The 15,872-nt window shown below is 37.0% G+C and overlaps 1 non-coding gene across 1 annotated transcript; it reads right to left on the reverse strand.

The window, feature by feature from the left end:
* Positions 1-362: 362 nt before the first annotated feature.
* On the reverse strand, positions 363-466 carry LOC112793651 (small nucleolar RNA R71). Its single transcript, XR_003198353.1, has one exon. It is a non-coding gene; the product is annotated as a small nucleolar RNA R71 (small nucleolar RNA).
* Between the last annotated feature and the right edge of the window lie 15,406 nt (positions 467-15,872).

The following is a 15,872-nucleotide window of genomic DNA, read 5'->3' on the forward strand; positions in this document are numbered from 1 at the left end:
TGCTGGGTGACTTTACTGCACCTACTCCCGACTTCTATGGGAGAAGCATCTCTATCCCTGTCATTGGAGCAAACAACTTTGAGCTTAAGCCTCAATTAGTTTCTCTAATGCAACTGAATTGCAAGTTCCATGGACTTCCATTGGAAGATCCTCATCAGTTTTTAGCTGAATTCTTGCAAATCTGTGACACTGTCAAGACCAATGGGGTTGACCCTGAGGTCTACAGACTTATGCTATTCCCTTTTGCTGTAAGAGACAGAGCTAGGATATGGTTGGACTCACAACCCAAAGAAAGCCTGAACTCTTGGGAAAAGCTAGTCAATGCCTTCTTGGCAAAGTTCTTTCCACCTCAAAAATTGAGTAAGCTTAGAGTGGAAATCCAAACTTTCAGACAGAAGGAAGGTGAATCCCTCTATGAAGCTTGGGAAAGATACAAACAATTGATCAGAAAGTGTCCTTCTGACATACTTTCTGAATGGAGCATCATAGGTATCTTCTATGATGGTCTGTCTGAACTGTCCAAGATGTCATTGGACAGCTCTGCTGGAGGATCTCTTCATCTGAAGAAGACGCCTGCAGAAGCTCAAGAACTCATTGAAATGGTTGCAAATAACCAATTCATGTACACTTCTGAAAGGAATCCTGTAAACAATGGGACGAATCAAAAGAAAGGAGTTCTTGAGATTGATACTCTGAATGCCATATTGGCTCAGAACAAAATATTGACTCAGAACAAAATATTGACTCAGCAAGTTAAAATGATTTCTCAAAGTCTGTCTGGAATGCAAGCTGCACCAGGCAGTACTAAGGACGCTTCATCTGAAGAAGAAGCTTATGATCCTGAGAACCCATCAATGGAAGAGGTGAATTACATGGGAGAACCCTATGGAAACACCTATAATCCTTCATGGAGAAATCATCCAAATCTCTCATGGAAGGATCAACAGAGACCTCAACAAGGTTTCAATAACAATAATGGTGGAAGAAACAGGTTTAGCAATAGCAAGCCTTTTCCATCATCTTCTCAGCAACAGACAGAGAATTCTAAGCAGAGCCACTCTAACTTAGCAATCATGGTCTCTGATCTAATCAAAACCACTCAAAGTTTCATGAATGAAACAAGATCCTCCATTAGAAACTTGGAGGCACAAGTGGGTCAGCTGAGTAAGAAAGTTACTGAACTCCCTCCTAGTACTCTTCCGAGCAATACAGAAGAGAATCCAAAAGGAGAGTGCAAGGCCATCAACATGGCCGAAGTTAGAGAGGAGAAAGAGGCAGTGAGCGCCACTGAGGAAGGCCTCAATGGACGTCCACTGGCCTCCAATGAGTTCCCTAATGAGGAACCATGGGAATCTGAGGCTCACACTGAGACCATAGAGATTCCATTGGATTTACTTCTGCCATTCATGAGCTCTGATGAGTATTCTTCCTCTGAAGGGGACGAAGATGTCACTGAAGAGCAAGTTGCTAAGTACCTTGGAGCAATTATGAAGTTAAATGACAAGTTATTTGGTAATGAGACTTGGGAGGATGAACCCCATTTGCTCACCAAAGAACTGGATGACTTGACTAGGCAGAGATTACCTCAAAAGAGACAGGACCCTGGGAAGTTCTCAATACCTTGTACAGTAGGCACCATGACCTTCAAGAAGGCTCTGTGTGACCTAGGGTCAAGCATAAACCTCATGCCTCTCTCTGTAATGGAGAAGCTAGGGATCTTTGAGGTGCAAGCTGCAAGAATCTCATTAGAGATGGCAGACAATTCAAGAAAACAAGCTTATGGACTTGTAGAGGATGTTCTGGTAAAGATTGAAGACCATTACATCCCTGCTGATTTCATAGTCCTAGAGACTGGGAAGTACATTGATGAATCCATCATCCTTGGCAGACCCTTAGATCATGGGGGCTGGCCTCTTAGCCATGCCTAGACCTTGTTCTTATGTATTTTCAACGGTGGAGTTTCTACACACCATAGTTTAAGGTGTGGAGCTCTGCTGTACCTCGAGTATTAATGCAATTACTATTGTTCTTCTATTCAATTCAGCTTATTCTTGTTCTAAGATATTCATTCATACCCAAGAACATGATGAATGTGATGATTATGTGACGCTCATCATCATTTTCACTTATGAACGCGTGCCTGACAACCACTTCCGTTCTACAAGCAAACAAGGCTTGAATGTTTATCTCTTGGATTCCTTAATCAGAATCTTCGTGGTATAAGCTAGAATTGATGGCGGCATTCAAGAGAATCCGGAAGGTCTAAACCTTGTCTGTGGTATTCTGAGTAGGATTCAAGGATTGAATGACTGTGACGAGCTTCAAACTGCTGAAGGCTGGCCGTTAGTGACAGACGCAAAAGAATCACTAGATTCTATTCCAACCTGATTGAGAACCGACAGATGATTAGCCATGCTGTGACAGAGCGCGTTGAACATTTTCACTGAGAGGACGAGATTGTAGCCAATGACAATGGTGATGCCCAACATACAACTTGCCATGGAAAGGAGTAAGAAGGATTGGATGAAGACAGTAGAAAAGCAGAGAGACGGAAGGGACAAAGCATCTCCATACGCTTATCTAAAATTCTCACTAATGATTTACATAAGTATCTCTATCTTTATTTTATGTTTTATTCATCTTTTAATCATTAATCCTCCATAACCATTTCAATCTTCCTGACTGAGATTTACAAGATGACCATAGCTTGCTTCATACCAACAATCTCCGTGGGATCGACCCTTACTCGCGTAAGGTTTATTACTTGGATGACCTAGTGCACTTGCTGGTTAGTTGTGCAAAGTTGTGATAAAGAGTTGAGATTGCAATTGAGCGTACCATGTTGATGGCGCCATTGATGATCACAATTCTGTGTACCAACCAGTCAAGAGATAGAATTCACAACAGTGAAAACAGAACACCCCGAAAAGAGTGTCAAAGTTGAAAGCCAGCTAGGGTATCCCTGCTGGGTGTTCAACGCCCCAAGAGGGGAGCATTGCTGGCATTGCACGCCAGCCAGGGAGCAACCCCTGGACATTCAAACACCAATGCAAAGAAGCATGGAATCTGGAATTCCCTAGCCTCTCAGGACCAAGAGGTCCCACAGAAGCTCCATCTACCCCCACCTTCTTCTTCTTCATCGATCATATTTGCTCGAGAGCGAGCAAAACTCTTAAATTTGGTGTTGCAAAAGCTCTGTTTTATGACTTCTACCACTCTTAAGTATAGAAGAAGAGGATGGAGCAAACCAGAAAGCATGCACATGAGCCTGTGCAGCAGCCTTAACAAAGACAAAAGAATGACATTGAAAAGATCAAGCACTACATGGGATCCTCAAGGAGGAGCATTAGCCACCATCATTCAGGTGGATTCGTTCTCTTTTACTCTTTTCCTATTATTTTCTCTATTTTCTGTCTGTTTATCTGTTCTCTTGTTCTTACTGCATGATCATTTGCATTGATGTCTTAAAGTTATAAAATGTTCCATATATCTCTCACCTTGCTTAAAAAAAATTTTTTTATTAGAAAGAATTGAGAGATGTATGAATTTCAAGTCTAAAATAAGATTAGTTTAATTAGTTTGATGTGATGTCATTCGCTTTTGTTTTCTGAATGTATGATTAAACAGTGCATATTTGAAGTTGTAACTTTAGAATGTTGGCTCTTGAAAGAATAAGGAAAAAAGAAAAGTATTATTGATAATCTGAAAATTTCAAAAATTGATTCTTGAAGTAAGAAAAAGCAGCAAAAAGTAAAAGAAAAAGCATGTTGCAAAAGAAAAAAAATACTATGCATGCGAAAAAAAGAAAGAAAAATGGCAAAAAAGAAAAAAATGAAAAGTAGAAAAATCCATTACTGCCCAAAAATGCAAGAAAATGAGGGCAGATTGAAAAGGCTAGTAACCCTTTAAACCAAAAGGCAAAGGTAAAAGGACCCAAGGCTTTGAGCATTAACGGATAGGAGGGCCCAAAGGAATAAAATTCTAGCCTAAACGGCTAAACCAAGCTGTCCCTAACCATGTGCTTGTGGCGTGAAGGTGTCAAGTGAAAAGCTTGAGACTGAGCGGTTAAAGTCGTGGTCCAAAGCAAAAAGGGTGTGCTTAAGAAACTCTAGACACCTCTATCTGGGGGCTCTAGCAAAGCTGAGTCACAATCTAAAAAGGTTCACCGAGGTAAAGTGTTCGTGGCATGAATGTATCCGGTGGTAATAATGGAAGACAGAGTGCTTAGGGTCATGGCCAAGACTCAAAAAGCTATGTTCAAGAATCAAAATAAGCTTAACTAGGAATGTCAATAATATCATCTGGATTGTAAGTTCCTAAGGATGCTAACATCTCTGAGTTTCAATGGATAGTGAGATGCCAAAACTATTTAGAAGCAAAAAGCTACTAAGTCCCGCTCATCTGATTTTAACTAAGCTTCATTTGAAACTTATAAATTTATTGTATCTTAATTTTCTCTTTTTATATCCTACAGTGTTTTTAGTCAAGAAACGGTTTAAGTTTGGTGTTGTGATGAGCAGATATTTTATACACTTTTTGACATCATTTTCATATAGTTTCTAGTAGTTTTTACTGAGTTTTTATAGGTTTTAGTGTTAAATTCACATTTTTGGACTCTACTATGAGTTTTTGTGTTTTTTTACAATTTCAAATATTTTCTGGCTAAAATTGAGGAGCTGGAGTAGAAGTCTGACTCAGAGACAGAGAAAGCACTACAAATGCTATCTGGATCTGACCTACCTGCGTTCAAACGAGCTTTTTTGGAGCTACAAAAGTCCAAATGGAGCGCTCTCAATGGCTATGGAAAGCTGACGTTCAGAGCTTTCCAAAAAGATTTAATAGTCCATACTTTGCTTCGGATTAGAAGGCTCAAAACTGATGTCCAACGCTAGCTTTCTACCCCCTTCCAGGCATCCAGCGCCCAAAGAGCAGATACCAATGCACAAACGACCAAAGAGGACCCCTAGCTGGCATTTCACACCCAAGAGACCTCATAGCACGTGGATCTCATCAAATCTCCGCCCAAACACTCACCAAGTGGGCCCCAGAAGTGGATTTTAGTACTAAATAGACTGTTTTACCCTTACTAGACATCTGTTTAGTATTTAAAGTGTATTTTACATAGATCACGGATACCATTCAGCATATTTTCATTTATTCCATTGTATTTTCTTATCAATATGAGTTTCGAAACCTCTTAGGTTGAGGGGAGGATCCCTGCTGAGTCCTATGAATTAATAAAAGTATTATTGTTTCTCTTCGATCCGTGTTTGATTCATTCTAAGATGTATATTCGATCTTCATCATGGTGAATAGGATGATCTAACAAATTAGCTCTTTTCATCACCAGAAGACAAACGCGCCTGACAAACACTTGTGTCTACTTGGGTTCAGAATGCGTCTTTCACTGGACAAGGACGAACCAACAGCTATGTTTATACATCTCGCAGACGGCTAATCCACGACTTTGTTGGGGACTTCTCGAGACATCAGTTCAGCCAATTTTTGGGGAGATTATGGTCACTGTGGTAGAGGCTAGAACCCGAGGCGCAGCATTCCTCCGATCTGGAAGATTTGACCTTGTCTGTGGCGTTTTGAGTAGGATCATAAAGGAGAATGAACTGTATAAGCTTCACCCTCAATCGGAATGGATCCGCACTAAACCTGGAGTTCAGATCTAGAGGAGTATTCACAGCTGCTCAAACCAGTGTCAATCACATACGGCCTGCCATTGAAGAAATTACTCACAAGCAAAGAGAGCAGTAATACTAGAGTTAATTCAGAAAGGCAAAGCAACTCCAATCTTCAACTCTATCTTTAGAGTATTAGCACCCTATTATAATAATCCCATAATCCTAACACAATTCCGCATCCAACAACACCTTCTACCCTTTTCTCATATTTCTATTGATGATTTTAAGGCATACATTACTCTTACAACTTCAAACAACCTTCTGATCTGCCTAACTAAGACCTGCAAGATAACCATAGCTTGCTTCAAACCACAATCCTCGTGGGATCAATCCTGACTCGTTCAGGTATTACTTGGACGACCCAGTGCACTTGCTGGTACAGCAGTACGAAAGTGTAGAAATTTGATGAATCTATATTTGAGGATATATTTTGGTTTGATTTGAGTGGATTTCATCTCATAAACCCACATTTATTCATCCAAATAACATACTTTTGTGTTCTCTCCCTAAATTATGCCTGATTGTGAAAACATACTATTTTGTGCTAAATTTAATCAATTTTATCCCACTTTTATCCCATTCGATGCCTTGATGGTTTTGATGAGGGATTTCAGGCGTAATAGGTTGGAATGGCTTAATAAGAGTGGAAGAGAAGCATGGAATTGGGAGAAAACATGAGGAAATCAAAGGAGAAGCACACACTGGCGTGTGCGTACGCACAACCTACTGTGCGTACGCATAACTACCACTTAGCCATGTGTACGTACGCACAACTCCCTGTGCGTACGCACAAGAAGAAAATCAACAAGTGTGTGTACGCACACACCTGTGCATACGCACAGATCGAAGCGCGTGACTCATTTAATGCAAATCTCTAGGGGCGATTTTTGGGCCTCCTAAGCCCAGTTTTTGACTTTCTGAAGCTGATTGAGTGTTATATCAAAGAGGGCCTTGTGAAGGGGGGAACAATTAGGGTTAGATTTTAGTCATGTAGTTCATTTTCTAGAGAGAGAAGCTCCCCTTTCTCTCTAGAACCTAGGGTTTTTAGTTTAATTTCTTGTAATTTCTACTTTTAATTCTTGTTTTCATCTAGTTTCTTCTACTTTTTCTTATTTATTGTCTTACTTTCCTTAGTTTATCTTGTTAATTTCTCATTTTAGTAATCTTTTATGTTTATGCACACTCTTGTTATTTTAATTTACATTTAATGCAATTTATGTTTTATGTTCATTTAATGTTTATTTGAGTTATTGTTATTATCTTCTTGCCTTTGGTAGTTAGACTTTATTTTTAATGCAATTTAATTTGATTTTATTTTCATGCACACCAAGTGTTTGATAAAATGCTTGGCTTAATTTTTACATAGTTTTTCTCCACTCTTGGCTTAGAATTGATGACTTTGGTGATCCTTGAGTCATTGATGTCCATTCTTGTTTGATATATTAGGGTAGTTAGTTGATTTGGTTTTTCTTGACTCTATGTGACCCATTAGTGTTGACATAGGACTTAGGGATTGGAATCAACTATGCCTACTTGACTTACCTTCGATGTAAGGTTGACTAAGAAGGATTAACGCTTCATAATCATCATGTGTTTGTGGTCAATGGTTAGGATAGGTAGCCTTAGCTCTCAATTACTTGCCAAGAGCTTTCTTGCATTTGAAGTTTCCTTTCCTTGCATTTAATTATTTTGACTTTTAGTGCTTTGATGTTTAATTTCTTTCATGTTTAGCTTTCCACACTCTTGGTTGGGAAATTGGGCGTTTGGGTGGAATTGAGTTGTGGATATCCATTCCGCATTGTGTGAGGATTGTTAATTGGTTTGGTTTTTCTTGACTCTAAGTGACCCACTAGTGTTGACTTAGAACTTGGGGATTGGAATTAATTATGTCCTTTTGACTAATCCCCAAATAGGATTGACTAAATGGGATTAATTCCATACAATTGTCATGTTTGTGGTCCACAACTAGGATAGGAATCCTTAATTCCCCAATTCTCACCAAGAGCTCTTTTTAGTATTTAATTTCCGTTTCCATTGCTTTAATTGCTTTCCTTTTAATTTCTTGCATGATCATTTACTCTCTTGCTATTTACATTTCTTGCCTCTCTTGCATTCCCAATCCCCATTTCCTCCCATAGCCAATAACATGACACTTAATTACAACTCCTAAGAAAGACGACCCGGGAGTTTAGATACTCTTGGTTTATATTGTGTTTTGAATTGTGACAACCTTTAGATTAAACATTTGATTATGAGGATTCATTGTTAGTTTGGACTATGCTACTAACGAATTGATTCTTGATTCCAAACTATACAAGAATTTTCATTTATCAAATTTTGGCGCAGTTGCCGAGGAGTTGAAATGGTATTGTTGTTGGCTATTGTATATATGTTAATATGTAAATAGCTTGCTCTTTGGTTCTCTTTTGTTTTTGTTGATGGTTAGAATTAGGATTCTAGAGGACATTGGACATTCTAGCATTGGTGGAGAAGTCAAGCACAAGCCATCATAGCAAAGGCTCTCCCAATTGTCTAACTTACAGACATTAAATAAAAGTGCTTGGTAACATCTTTTTAACTCTCCCTCTCTTTGAGCACTTGTTTATTTAATTTTTGCTTATTTTTGTTAGCTTAGTTTGGTAGAAATTTTGTGTTGATCTTGTAGTTTTATGGTAGAAAAAGTTTTGGGGTTGAAAATGCTATTTTGGATGTCATGCTTGGTGCTTTAGAGCACTAAAATTTTTTAGAAAAACAAAGCATGTGCGTACACACACACCTGTGTGTACACACAAAACTTCCATTTTCACATTCTGTGCACGCGCACCCTACTGTACGTGCGCACACCAGCTTGTGCCCCTTCTGCTGGGAGCGTTGGCACACCTTGTGCGTCTGCACCCTCCTCTTTTTGCCTCTTGTGCGCATACACGGACATGTGTGCATACGCACAGACGGCGAGATAGCTAGCAATTTTGACGTTTCGTTATGTTAAAAAAAAAGTGTTCTGTACGTATGCACATCTTTTAATCCTTTCCCTATTCAGAGCGCTCGCACACACTTGTGCATCCGCTCACCCTCCATTTCTTTACCTTCTGTGCGGGCGCACGCCCTTGTGCGCGCGCACACTTCTTAATTCCTCTTCTGCTTAGAGCGTTTGCACGCTTTGTGCGAGCGCACACCTCCCCTGTTTCACCTAGTGTGCGTACGCACACGACCCTATGCATACGCACGCCCTGTTTTCCCACCATTAGACTTCTTTTCGTCTCTTCTCTCTACTTCTTCTCTTCTTCTCTCTTCCACCCCTCTCTTCTCTTGCTTTTGCCCTCTTCGCTACTTGCTTAGCTTTGTTTTGTTTGCTTTTCATTTTCATTTTAGTTATTATATTTGATTTGCTTTAGTTATTTGTTAATTAAATAAGTTGCAAGTGTTTGATTTATGTTGATTGGGTTGCTTCATGCTTAAATTTTAGTTTAATTGTTGATGAATGTGTGCACTGAGCATTGAGTCTTTGTTTGATTGCCTAATTGAATTATGACTTTGATACATGTGTTGTCGTGACCATATGTGTTAGACTATATCATTATTTGGCAACTTGATTATGAATTGTGCACTTTTAATTTAGTAAATTGAGTTGAACTACTTACTCATCATGGTTCTTAAGTGAATATAATCACATAACAAGGTATTTGTTCCTTGTTAATGCTTTGTATTTTTTTGAGTCGACTTGACTTTATTCTTATCAAGACTTATCACTTTTTGTAACAAGCACCTTATACATGTGATTATTTCATTGTTCCTAAGAATGAATAAGTAGTCTCTTTTCAGCAATGAATTGGTTATTATTGGTTGTGCCATTTTCTATTGACCTTGCGCTTTCTCTTGCACAACTTCAATATCCAACTTCTTATATATTCAATTCACTTTAGTTGTGGTTACCTAGGGTTATTTGTGCATTCACTCTTGCTTATTCTTTACTTGCACCTTAGGCTATTCAATACATGTTTTTTCTATTGATTGTGTGGTTACCTTTTTAACTGATCAATGTGTTGTGTTCTAAACCGTGCGCATTTAGAATACACACATTGCCTCATTATACCACAACAACTTACTTTTTCTCAATTCTTATTTAATTATTTTCTATAGCAACCCGGATCCCCAATGCTCACCAGCTGAAGGTGGAGCCCCTTAGAGCATCTCTTCACTCCCGGATTGAGTGCATGCACGGAGGACCGTGCAACGTTTAAGTGTGGGAGAGGATCTGCAATTTTTGGGGCGTAACTTTCTCTTTCTCAAGACTTTGCATTATTTTCTAGTTTTTAATAGTTATATTTTGTGATTATTTATTAGTATTTTATTGCATTACATTTTGCTTGGTTTGCTTGTGTATATATCTTAGCTTGTTATAGTTTATTTTTGGCAAATGTTTGCATTCGCATGATAGAGTAAATAAGTTTGGTAGAACAACAAAGAATTTTCAAGAAATCCCCTTTTAGGACATTCCATTGATTAGATTTGAAAACTTATTTTTGAACTTGCTTGAAGTATCTTTTTAAGGAACATAGAAAAGAGCTTGAACGAATACCAAGTGAGATTTGATATTTGATTGTGTGGTTGCATATTTTCAATCACAATTTTTGTTCTTGTGTGTTATACTCCTTTTATGATTGTGATCTTAGATTTGCTTTAGTCTATATGTCCTATATTTGATGTTTTGAATTGTATTTAGTATGATTGAGTCCATCTTTGAATTTGAACTCACTAACCCATATGGTCAACCCTTACATATACCCTTGTAAACCACTTTTTGAGCCTTTTAATTCCCCTTTGTTCTAATTTTAATCACATCATTTACCCTAGGCGAAAGATCATTAATGTTCATGAATTGTATCTTTGATTAGCTTGGGTTTGAGTGTGTGTGTGTGTGTGTTAATCAAGTGTGGGGAGAATTTGTGGAAAAATATTGGTAGTTAGTGCTTTGAGTATTCATTGGAAAAATTTGGAAAAATGGGTAAACACTCATGCATTCATTGCTTGGAACATATGCATCCCTTGTATATATATAAAAAAAAAGAGAAAAATTTTGGTGTACATACTTTGTTTATATAAAAAAATGACAATAAGAATGCCAAATAAAGGATGCATATATGTGAATTGGAAAGAGGATGCATGAGTGAATGTGAGAAAAAGGGGATAAATGGGTAGTTATGATGTTTTGTTATGTATATAGAATGATATAGGATTAGGTGGGATACTTGAGCTAATCAAAGATCCAATCTATTAGCCCACTTAACCATATTAATTCTACCCTTACCCTAACCCCATTACAACCCACAAAAGTCCTCATGATATTTGCATTCATGCATCAAATATTAGTTAATTGTTAGATGACTTGCAAATCTTTGAAAAACATGATTAAAGGAGGATTGAGTGGATTGACCTTAAACACTGAGAGACTAGAGTGTAAACACATCTGGTGAGGGGTTCAATTGCTCAATTCTATGCTTCCGTCTCTTCTCTTGTATCTTCTTGCAAGTTGCTTGTTAGTTTTTAAAAATCTCAAATCAAATTTTTGGATATTGGTTATATTGCTACATTTTCTTACCTTGGCCCTAATGATCTATTTTTGGATTGATTGGAATCCCCTTGTTTGTTTTTACCAAACTCAATAGGACTTATAGTATAGATATAGATAGATAGTATTTAATATAGTTGCATGCATATAAGTAGTTGCATGAATAAATTGCTTACCCTTTGATCATTCTCCTTTGATTGTGATTAGCATGAGGACATGCTATTGTTTTAGTGTGAGGGAATTGATGAATCCATATTTGACGATATATTTTGGTTTGATTTGAGTGGATTTCATCACATAAACCCACATTTATTCATCCAAATAGCATACTTTTGTGTTCTCTCCCTAAATTATGCCTAATTGTGAAAACATGCTATTTTGTGCTTAATTTAATCAATTTTATCCCACTTTCATCCCATTTGATGCCTTGATAGTTTTTATGAATGATTTCAGGCATAATAGGTTGGAATGGCTTGATAAGAGTGAAAGAGAAGCATGGAATTGGGAGAAAACATGAAGAAATCAAAGGAGAAGCACACAGTGGCGTGTGCGTATGCACAAGAACCACTTATCCATGTGTGCATACGCACAACTCCCTGTGCATACGCACAAGAAGAAAATCAGCAAGTGTGCGTACGCACAGATCCCAGCACGTGACTCATTTAATGCAAATCGCTGAGGGCAATTTTTGGGCCTCCTAAGACCAGGTTTGGACTTTCTGAAACTGATTGAGTGCTATATCAAAGAGGACCTCCTTCCATGTGAAGGGGGGAGCAATTAGGGTTAGATTTTAGTCATGTAGTTCATTTTCTAGAGAGAGAAGCTCCCCCTTCTCTCTAGAACCTAGGGTTTAGTTTAATTTCTTTTTATTTCTACTTTTAATTCTTGTTTTCATCTAGTTTCTTCTACCTTTCCTTATTTTATTGTCTTACTTTCCTTAGTATATCTTGTTAATTTCTCATTTTAGTCATCTTTTATGTTTATGCATACTCTTGTTATTTTAATTTACATTTAATGCAATTTATGTTTTATGTTCATTTAAGGTTTGTTTGAGTTATTGTTATTATTTTCTTGCCGTTGGTAGTTAGACTAATGCAATTTAATTTGATTTTATTTTCATGCACACCAAGTGTTTGATAAAATGCTTGGCTTAGTTTTTACATAATTTTTCTCCACTCTTGACTTGGAATTGATGACTTTGGTGATCCTTGAGTCATTAATGTCCATTCTTGTTTGATATATTAGGGTAGTTAGTTGATTTGGTTTTTCTTGACTCTATGTGACCCATTAGTGTTGACATAGGACTTAGAGATTGGAATCAACTATGCCTACTTGACTTACCTTCGATGTAAGATTGACTAAGTAGGATTAACTCTTCATAATCATCATGTGTTTGTGGTCAATGGTTAGGATAGGTAGCCTTAGCTCTCAATTACTTGCCAAGAGCTTTCTTGCATTTGAAGTTTCCTTTCCTTGCATTTAATTGCTTTGACTTTTATTGCTTTGATGTTTAATTTCTTGCATGTTTAGCTTTTCACACTCTTGGTTGGAAAATTGGGTATTTGGGTGGAATTGAGTTGTGGATGTTCATTCCGCATTGTATGAGGATTGTTAATAGGTTTGGTTTTCCTTGACTCTAAGTGACCCACTAGTGTTGACTTAGGACTTAGGGATTGGAATCAATTATGCCCTTTTGACTAATCCCCAAATAGGATTGACTAACTGGGATTAATTTCACACAATTACCATGTTTGTGGTCCACAACTAGGATAGGAATCCTTAATTTTCCAATTCTCACCAAGAGCTCTTTTTAGTATTTAATTTCCATTTCCATTGCTTTAATTGCTTTCCTTTTAATTTCTTGAATGATCATTTACTCTCTTGCTATTTACATTTCTTGCCTCTCTTTCATTCCCAATCCCCATTTCCTCCCATAGCCAATAACATGACACTTAATTGCAACTCCTAGGGAAGACAACCCGGGAGTTTAGATACTCTCAGTTTATATTGTGTTTTGAATTGTGACAACCTTTAAATTAAACATTTATTTTTAAGGATTCATTGTTGGTTTGGACTATACTACTAACGAATTGATTCTTGATTCCAAACTATACAAGAATTCTCATTTATTAGGATTCGTGCACCAATCAGCGTCACGCGTGCACGTGGGTGACGCGTGCGCGTCGCTGGCCAAAATTCCTCCTCACTCGTATGCGTGGGTGATGCGTGCGCGTGGCTTGAAAATCTTTTCTCACGCGTACGCATGGGTGACGGATGCACGTGGCCATGAATTCTTCAAATGCTCATTTCTTCATAAATTCTCCACTTTGCATGCTTTTTTCCTCACTTCTTCCATCTAATACTTGCCTTATGAATCTGAAATCACTTAACAAACATATCAAGACTTCGAATGAAATTAAATTTAATTAAATTTAGCTATTTTAAGGTCTAAAAAGTATGTTTTTACAAAATCATGTTATTTCGTTGAATAAATGTGAGATAGGTTGATAAAATCCCCCAAATTAAGCACAAGATAAACCACAAAATTAGGATTTATCAAATGCGACCAATGATTTGGAAGTTTTCTCCAAATTAAAGAGATGAAATCCGTCAGGCTTATATTAAAGTTGGGCCAAATCAACCAATTCTTGATAACTATCCATTTTCTGGTGATAAAAATCATCGTCACTTTCAAGCTTCATGTATCAAATTGTTCCCATCTTGGTTATAATATTCTATAGAAGATGATGCCATATATTGTTTTCCATACTTTCTTTTTGCTAAGGAACCTTCAATCAACACGTGGTCAAATGCTTTTATTGAGAATGGTTTCAGGAATTGGAACAAAGAAAATAGTGGAAAAGAATGTGCTATTTTGAATCTTATTGGCAAAGGTCCCAACTCATTCCATCATAAGGCGCTAAAATCATGTGTTGATTTGATGAAACAATCACAACATATCGACAGACTTCTTCAAAAGCAAACATCAGAAGAAATTGAAAATAATCAAATTCGACTAGGAGCATCTATAGATTACATTAGATGGTTGACATTTCAAGGTTGCACCTATAGAAGACATGATGAAAGCCAAAGTTCAAGCAACAGAGGTAACTTTTTAGAAATGTTGAAATTTTTGGGATCTTACAATAAAAGAGTGAAAAAGAATGTTTTAAAAAATGCTCCAAAAAATGGTAAGTATATTTCAAATGATATCCAAAAATAAATTCTACATATTCTTACTACTAAGGTGAGAAATTCAATTAGAAAAGAGATTGGAGATGTCAAATTTTGTATAATTGTTGATGAAGCTAGAGATGAATCTAAAAAGGAGAAAATGGCCATTCTTTTAAGATTTGTTACTCTAAATGGTTTTGTTAAAGAGAGATTCTTTGATCTTGTGCATGTCACTGATACTTGAGCAATAACTTTAAAGAAAGAATTGATTTTTGTCCTTTCTCATTATAATCTCCAAGTTGAAAATATTAGGGGTCAAGGGTATGATGGTGCTAGCAACATGTGGGGTGAGTGGAATGGTTTGCAAGCTTTGTTTCTTAAATATTCTCCACAAGCATATTATGTACATTGTTTTGCTCATAGGTTACAATTAGCACTGGTGGCAGCTTCAAGAGAGGTACTTCAAATTTATGAATTTTTTACTCAAAACTTTATTGTCACTATTGTTAGTGATTCTTCAAAAAGACATGATCAATTACAAGAAGCTCAAGCAATTGAAAATGCAAACTTGGTTGCTCAAAATGAATCAGAAACAGGCAAAGGTGCGAATCAAGTAAGCACTTTACAAAGAGTTGGAGATACTCGATGGAGCTCTTACTTTAATTCTATTTGCAGTTTGGTAAAAATATTTACTGCTACCAACATTGTTCTCAATAATATCATTGAAGATGGGACAACTTATGCACAAAGAGGTGAGGCTTATGGTGTTAGTAAAATATTATTGTCATTTGAATTTGTTTTCAGTTTGCACTTGATGAAAGAGATTATGGGAATCACTAGTGTTCTTTGCCAAGCACTGCAACAACGATCTCAAGATATTCTTAATGCAATGCATATTGTTTCTACATCAAAGTTACTTCTTCAACAATTAAGAGATAGTGGATGGTGCAATTTTCTTGCAAATGTTAAAGATTTTTGTGAAAAGTATGAAATTGAAGTCCCTAATATGAGTGCACAATATATTTTTGGAAGAGATCAATCTCGTCAACCAAGTGTGACAATTGAGCATCATTATCGAATAGATGTATTCTTGGCAATAATTGACTCTCAAATACAAGAGTTGAATAGTAGATTTAATGAGCAAACAATAGAGCTTTCGACTTTGGGTTGTGCTTTGGATCCTAAGGACAATTTCAAATCATTTAACATTGAAGAAATTAGGAAGTTAGCAAAGAAGTTTTATCCCCTTGACTTTCCTTCTAATGAGCTAAATATTTTGAAATCTCAGTTGCAACATTGTAACACCCTAATTACCCTAAACCTTACCTCGCGTCATAAAGCAAAGGTTACGACAATTCTAAAGCTTATACATATTTATATATATAAAGGAATAATAATTCTAGAAGCCCGATGAAAGAGTAAGCTCAAAAATAGAG

This window comes from Arachis hypogaea, chromosome 3, assembly GCF_003086295.3.
Source record: "Arachis hypogaea cultivar Tifrunner chromosome 3, arahy.Tifrunner.gnm2.J5K5, whole genome shotgun sequence".
Taxonomy (NCBI): domain Eukaryota; kingdom Viridiplantae; phylum Streptophyta; class Magnoliopsida; order Fabales; family Fabaceae; genus Arachis; species Arachis hypogaea.